The sequence below is a fragment of the Aegilops tauschii genome, chromosome 7, assembly GCF_002575655.3.
Source record: "Aegilops tauschii subsp. strangulata cultivar AL8/78 chromosome 7, Aet v6.0, whole genome shotgun sequence".
NCBI classification, from domain to species: domain Eukaryota; kingdom Viridiplantae; phylum Streptophyta; class Magnoliopsida; order Poales; family Poaceae; genus Aegilops; species Aegilops tauschii.
Genome location: NC_053041.3, coordinates 644,604,523 through 644,612,708, shown reverse-complemented (window position 1 = coordinate 644,612,708; position 8,186 = coordinate 644,604,523).

The window sequence follows — 8,186 nt, the reverse complement described above, 5'->3', positions numbered from 1 at the left end:
CGGTCCGTCTTTCTCTTACGGCTTCTGTAACAGTACGGGTCATTGTCCTGGGAAAACCCTACTTTCCACGGAACTTTGCCTTTGCCTCATACACGTCCTCCGTGTTCATCATTCCCGAGGGCTGTTGTCAGTGCGTCTTTCTCTCTGTTGAACTTGATCAAGCCCTCTTGAGCTTGGGTCATTGCGTCAATAAGGGCTTGGGTGGGAGCAAACTTTTTCTGCCGGTGAACACACACCCCTGTCTCCGGGTCTAGCGATCCCCCATGCCCGTACCACCAGCTTTTGGCCCTTGGGTCCCATCCCTCTGTACCTAGAGGGATTCCTCGCACCCTCAGGTCCTCCTCCATCTTCTGCCACCTAGGCTCCGAAAGGCGGTATCCTCCTGGCCCCATAATATGATGGAACTTTTTCTTACTCGCATTATCCTTATTTTTTTCGATATTTCCTTGAAATGCTCCGATTGCTTTTGCCTCACAAATTCTGGCCAATCATCTTTCAGTTTCTCATGTTGTCCATTGAAATCCGGAGTCTTGCCCTTGTTGACATAGTCACGGGTTAAATTTTTCTTGAAGTTCCGGAAGGCTTCGCCCATCTTCTGAAGAGCGAACTCTTTAACTAGCCTCCTCCTCTCACGTCCACCCGGAACCTCGTTACCGAATTCATCGACTTTGTTGTATTCCGGAGGTAGAATGAAATGTTCCATAAGCTTTCTCCAGCAATCCTTTTTCGTTCTCTTGTCGACAAAACTGAAACCAAGACGTGCCTTCTTTGGCTCCTTCCATTCCTGGATGGTGATCGGGACGTTGTCTCTAACAACGACTCCGCATTGGTTGATAAACTTTGAGGTGTGCTGTAGGGGCTTGCCGGTTTCACTGACAAACTCAATGGCATATGTTTCTCCTGTTTTCATCGCCTTGGATTTGCCACGCTTTGTCGTACTCGATCCGGCCGAGGGCTAAAAAAAGAAAGAGAGTCGCGCGCGTTAATACATATGTATTCACATTTCAGTAAGTTTGTATCACGAGAGGCTCAATGTATATATATACCTCGCCGGAGGTGGTTGCTACTTGCAATTCGAGATCGTCGTTTGTTGACGGTTGACCTCCGTCGACAATGTCCGTTCCTTCACCTTCTTGATTATCGCCTTCTTGATCACCGTCAAGGTTCAGAAAAGAAGAGACTACATCCTCTTCTTGCTCATATTCTGAGCCCGGCACATAAGGAATCTCGTTGTTGATGATGCCCATTAAATAACGTTCAGCCTCCAGATCCCTAAGCGGCTCGGCTCTATCGTCCGCCATATGTCACTCCTGCATGTAGTAAAAATTCTTTAAGTATAAAGGAATTAAAAAATAAGATTAAGGGGACATAGAGGAGGAGGAATTAAAAAAAAGATTATTGAGCACTGCCAAGTATTTTGTTTTTCCTTTTCTTTTTCCTTTTCTTCTTCCTTTTCTTCTTCCTTTTCTTTTTCCTTTTCTTCTTCCTTTTCTTTTTCCTTTTATTCTTCCTTTTCTTTTTCCTTTTCTTCTTCCTTTTCTTCTTCCTTTTCTTTTTCCTTTTCTTATTTTGTTTTTCCTTTTCTTCTTCCTTTTCTTTTTCCTTTTCTTCTTCCTTTTCTTCTTCCTTTTCTTTTTCCTTTTCTTTTTCCTTTTCTTCTTCCTTTTCTTTTTCCTTTTCTTTTTCCTTTTCTTGTTCCTTTTCTTCTTCCTTTTCTTCTTCCTTTTCTTCTTCCTTTTGGTTTTGTTTTGTTTTGTTTTCTTTGTTTTTCTTTTTGGTTTTCATTTGGTTTTGTTTTTTTTGTTTTTTTTGTTTTTCTTTTTGGTTTTCATTTGGTTTTCATTTTGTTTTCTTCTATTTCCTTTTTCTTTCTTCTTCTTCCTTTTTCTTTCTTCTTCTTCCTTTTTCTTTCTTCTTCTTCCTTTTTCTTTTTGGTTTCTTCTTCTTCTTCCTTTTTCTTTCTTCTTCTTCCTTTTTCTTTTTCTTTCTTCTTCTCCCTTTTTCTTTCTTCTTCTTCCATTACTGGACGGCAGGCGGCGGCGGGAGGCGGAGGACGGCAGGCAGGGGCAGCGGGCGGCGGGCAGGGGCAGGGCAGGGCAGGGGCGGCGGCGGCGGCGCGCTAGGGCAGGGCAGGGCCGGGCGGCGGCGGCGCTCACTGGGGGCGGGGGCGGCGGCGCGCAGGGCAGGGGAAGTGGGGGGCGGCGGAGCTCACTGGGGTGTCGGCGTCGGCGTCGATCGGCGTCGGGGCAGCAGCCTGGCGGCGTCGGCGTCGATCGGCGTCGGGGCAGGGCTTCGGCGTCGAGAGGAGAATGGGAGGTGGCGGAAACTGCTAAGTGCTCTATATATAGACAGAGCTTTAGTCCCGGTTGGGGAGGCGGACCGCGACTAAAGGTACCCTTTAGTCCCGGTTGGGGACACCAACCGCGACTAAAGGGTACCTTTAGTCGCGGTCCGCCTCCGCAACCGGGACTAAAGGGTTTTGGCGCCGCTTTCGTTCCCGCGCAGAAAGAGCCTTTAGTCGCGGTTGGGGACACCAACCGCGACTAAAGGGTACCTTTAGTCGCGGTCCGCCTCCCCAACCGCGACTAAAGGTCCTTTTTCATATAAAATAAAACTAATTCATTTTAAAATCTTGAAAATACAAATAATATATCAAAAAAATCAGAAAAATAAAACTAATTCATTTTAAAATCTTAAAAATACAATTATATATCAAAAAAATCAGAAAAATAAAACTAATTCATTTTAAAATCTTAAAAATACAATTATATATCAAAAAAATCAGAAAAATAAAACTAATTCATTTTAAAATCTTAAAAATACAATTATATATCAAAAAATCAGAAAAATAAAACTAATTCATTTTAAAATCTTAAAAATACAATTATATGTCAAAAAAATCAGAAAAATAAAACTAATTCATTTTAAAATCTTGAAAATACAAATAATATATCAAAAAAATTAGAAAAATAAAACTAATTCATTTTAAAATCTTAAAAATACAATTATATATCAAAAAATCAGAAAAATAAAACTAATTCATTTTAAAATCTTGAAAATACAAATAATATATCAAAAAAATCAGAAAAATAAAACTAATTCATTTTAAAATCTTAAAAATACAAATAATATTTCAAAAAATCAGAAAAATAAAACTAATTCATTTTAAAATCTTAAAAATACAAATAATATATCAAAAAAATCAGAAAAATAAAACTAATTCATTTTAAAATCTTAAAAATACAAATAATATATCAAAAGATTTAGTTCATCGATCCCTTGAAGGTTTGACAAAAGGTTTGATACATCATTCAGTTCATCGACCAAATACAAATCATCCGGATTCGCCATCGTACGTTTTAATTCACATGATCCATTCAACAAAGTTTGGTACAATAAATTATTACACATCAATTCTTCCCTTGTGTCCCTGCTTGCTTACGATTTTGCCGTATTCATGGAGCATCCTCATCATTTAACTTAATGCTTGGGTCAGTGTTCACTTTGAAGGGCGGAATTTCACCAAACATATTATAATCTTCTGACATGTCTGTCTTGTCCTCCACTCCCACGATGTTTCTTTTCCCTGAAAGAACAATGTGGCGCTTTGGATCATCGCATGATGTACTGATCGTTTTCTTATCTTTCCGTTTCATCGGTTTGCTACTCATGTCCTTCAAATAAAAAACCTGAGCGACATCTTTGGCAAGGACGAATGGTTCGTCAAGGTAACCAAGATTGTTGAAATCCACCATTGTCATTCCGTATTGCTCGTCCACCTTTACCCCACCTCCTGTTAGCTTGAACCATTTGCACCGGAACAAAGGGACCTTAAAGGAGGGTCCATAGTCAAGTTCCCATATCTCCTCTATGTAACCATAATATGTGACCTTTCGCCCATTCTCGGTTGCTGCATCAAAGCGGACACCACTGTTTTGGTTGGTGCTCTTTTTATCTTGGGCGATGGTGTAAAATGTATTCCCATTTATCTCGTACCCTTGGAAAATCGTTATAGTCGAAGATGGTTTCTTGGCCAACATGTACAGCTGATGTCCAACATCATCATTGTCATTCATTAAATGTTTTCGCAACCAACTGCCGAAAGTCTCCATGTGGGCCTTTCTAATCCAGGATTCAGGCTTCCCCGGGTTGTCCGAGCGTAAAATATTCTTGTGTTGCTCGAAGTACGGAGCCACCAAGCTGGAATTTTGCAGAACTGTGTGGTGTGCTTCAGTCATAGAATGACCGTCCATACATATCGTGGATTTCCTTCCTATCGTGCCTTCTCCACTTAGTCTCCCCTCGTGCCGCGATTGAGGAATACCAATCGGCTTAAGGTCAGGAACATAGTCAATACAGAACTCAATTACCTCCTCATTTCCATAGCCCTTGACGATGCTTCCTTCTGGCCTAGCACGGTTACGAACATATTTCTTTAATACTCCCATGAACCTCTCAAAGGGGAACATATTGTGTAGAAATACAGGACCGAGAATGGAAATCTCTTCAACTAGGTGGAGCAGGAGGTGCGTCATAATATCGAAGAAGGATGGTGGGAACACCAACTCGAAACTGACAAGGCATTGGACCACATCGTTCTGTAACCGTGGTAGATCTTCTGGATTGATTACCTTCTGAGAGATTGCATTGAGGAATGCACATAGCTTCACAATGGCTACTCGAACATTTTCCGGTAGGAGCCCCCTCAAAGCAATCGGAAGCAATTGCGTCATAATCACGTGGCAGTCGTGAGACTTCAGGTTTTGGAACTTTTTCTCCGCCATGTTTATTATTCCCTTTATATTCGACGAGAAGCCAGACGGGACCTTCATACTGCTCAGGCATTCAAAAAAAATGACCTTCTCTTCTTTGGTAAGAGCGTAGCTGGCACGACCTTGAAACCATTCCGGATGCCGGTCATCTGGGTCTTTCAAAAGTTGCTGGTCCTGCCGTGCTTCCTTTGTATCATTTGTCTTCCCATACACGCCCAAGAAGCTTAGCAGGTTCATGCAAATATTCTTCGTAACATGCATCACGTCGATTGCAGAGCGGACATCTAGGACTTTCCAATATTCTAGCTCCCAAAATATAGATTTCTTCTTCCACATGGGTGCGTGCCCGTCAACTCCGCGCGGAACTGATTGTCCGCCAGGACCCTTTCCAAAGATGACTTTCAAATCCTTGACCATATCAAATATCTCAGCACCAGTATGTTCCGCAGGCTTCGGCCGGTGATCTGCCTTGCCGTTGAAATGCTTGCCTTTCTTTCTTACGTTATGATTTCGGGGAAGAAATCGACGATGACCCAGGTACACGTTCTTCTTACAATTAACCAAACGTACACTTTCAGTCTCATGTAAGCAGTGCGTGCATGCATTGTATCCCTTATTTGTCTGTCCCGAAAGGTTACTGAGAGCAGGCCAATCGTTGATGGTTACAAAAAGCAACGCTCGTAGGTCAAATTCCTCTCCTTTGTGCTCATCCCAGACACGTACACCAGGTCTGGCCCACAACTATAAAAGTTCATCAACTAATGGCCTTAGGTACACATCGATGTCGTTCCCGGGTTGCTTTGGACCTTGGATGAGCACTGGCATCATAATGAACTTCCGCTTCATGCACAACGAAGGAGGAAGGTTGTAGATGCATAGAGTCATGGGCCAGGTGCTATGGCTGGAGCTCTGCTCGCCAAAAGGATTCATGCCATCAGTACTTAGACCAAATCTTATGTTCCTTGCGTCAGCTGCAAAATCTTTGAACACTCTGTCGATCTTTCTCCATTGCGTTCCATCAGCGGTGTGTATCAACTCCCCGTCGGACTTACGGTCCTCTTTGTGCCATCGCAACGACTTGGCATGCTTTTTGTTCCTGAACAGACGTTTCAACCGTGGTATTATAGGAGCATACCACATCACCTTGGCGGGAACCCTCTTCCTGGGTTTCTCGCCCTCAACATCGTCACCAGGGTCATCGCCTCTGATCTTATAACGCAATGCAGTGCATACAGGGCATTCATTCAAATTCTCGTATTCACCGCGGTAGAGGATGCAGTCGTTAATGCATGCATGTATCTTCAGAACCTCTAAACCTAGAGGGTAGACAACCTTCTTTGCTTCATACGTACTGGCGGGCAACTCGTTATTCTTCGGAAACATATTCTTCAACATTTTCAGCAAATTTTCAAATGATGAGTCACCTACACCTTCCCGTGCCTTCCATTTTAGCAAATCCAGTGTGCAGCCCAGCTTTTTCAGACTATTATCGCATCCTGGATACAACGACTTTTTGTGATCCTCTAACATGCGATCCAAATTCTCCCTATCCTTGTCAGTTTCGCAGCGTCTCCGTGCATCAGCAATGGTCCGACCAAGATCATCAGCGGGCTCATCATGTGCCTCTTCTTCACCTTCACCTAACCCTTCCCCACCTTCAGCATCATCCTCCATGAAAGTATCACCGAAATGATCATGATAGTTGTCATCGATATCATCCCCTTCTTCATCTTCTTCCATTCTAACCCCTCTTTCTCCATGCTTGGTCCAACAATTATAGCTTCGCATGAAACCGTGCCGAAGCAGGTGCATGTGAACGTCTCTTGAGGAGGAGTAACCCTTCTGATTCTTACAGACAGCACATGGACAGATAATAAAACCTTGCTGCTTGTTCGCATTTACCACTACGAGGAAATCTTTCAAACCCGTAGTGAACTCGCCGGAGAGTCGGGATCCGTACATCCATTGCCGATTCATCTGCATTATTATTATATAAAGTATATAATTAACCATCATGCATTTGTTAAACTAACTAGCTAGAAATAATACAAATTAAACAATGAACTACACACATGCATATTTTATCAATGACACATGAAAGGTTCAAGTTGCTAACCGCGATCGCGGAGGAAAAATAAATGAGAAAGCTCAAGTGTGGCTCGGACACTTCATATCATGTTTGTTTCAGGCTCTCGGGCATTTCATCGAACACCTTGTGTGCATAGGAGGAACCAAAAGCAAACCCACCACCCCCTTCTGAGTATTGTGAAGTGAGCTGAGTGAAGTGAAGTGAGTTGAGTCCTATATATAGGGATGGGCCTTTAGTCCTGGTTGGCCTGGCCAACCGCGACTAAAGGCCTTCGGGGACCTTTAGTCGCGGTTGGCCAGGCCAACCGGGACTAAAGCCCCTCCCGTCCGCCAGCTGGATGGGCCTTTAGTCCCGGTTGGCCTGGCCAACCGCGACTAAAGGCCTTCGGGGACCTTTAGTCCCGGTTGGCCAGGCCAACCGGGACTAAAGCCCCTCCCGTCCGCCAGCTGTCGACCGAGCGCGCTGGGCCCAGATAGTTGGTCGCGGGTCTCCTCCCGAACCGCGACTAAAGACCCCTTTTGTCGCGGTTCGTTTATTTTGGGGACTAATGGGGGCGTATGGAAGCCTCTTTTTCTACTAGTGGCAGCTGACCACTCCTATTTACCCCCAAGGCGTTTGCTCTAACTTGGCATGATGATGTTAGTCATATCATGCATATGTTGGCTTGCAGTGCCTACTTTCGACATCATATATGTCATCTGCTTAGTTTAGACATGTTCTGTAATGCCACCTGTTTAGTTTCAATATCATATGTGGGAATTATGCAGCCTCATGTCTTTTAGCCAGCCATAATATATCTGAAATGTGCAATGTCATCATGTTTAACCAGGCATCATATATTTGAATGATATCTAGCCCATCATTTTCTTCATTAAATTTCCATTTGTCGACAATGTTTGTACATTAAACTACTCTTCCTGTGAATCAGCCATTTGAGTGGGTGATGGAAAAATCTGGAGTGAAAACAAGGCCTTCAGAGCAGACAGTGCTACTTGTCGAAGCAGATCTCTTGCTACGTCCCGATAGCTCCTCAGAGATGGATTCAGAGACAGATGACCAGTCCTATTCCCCCACCGAGGTGTATGCTCTAACTTGGCACGATTCTACTGCTCATATCATGCATATGGTGTCTTGCATTGCATAGTTTAGACATCATATACACAATATTCAACACCATGTTCTTAGTTCAGACATCATATATGTGAATGCCCTCCGCTTAGCATATAAATCACATATGTGAATTAAATCATGCAATCCTTGTTACTTAGATAACATGTATGTGAATTATGTCATGCGATCCTGTTTAGTTAGTCATCATATCTTTG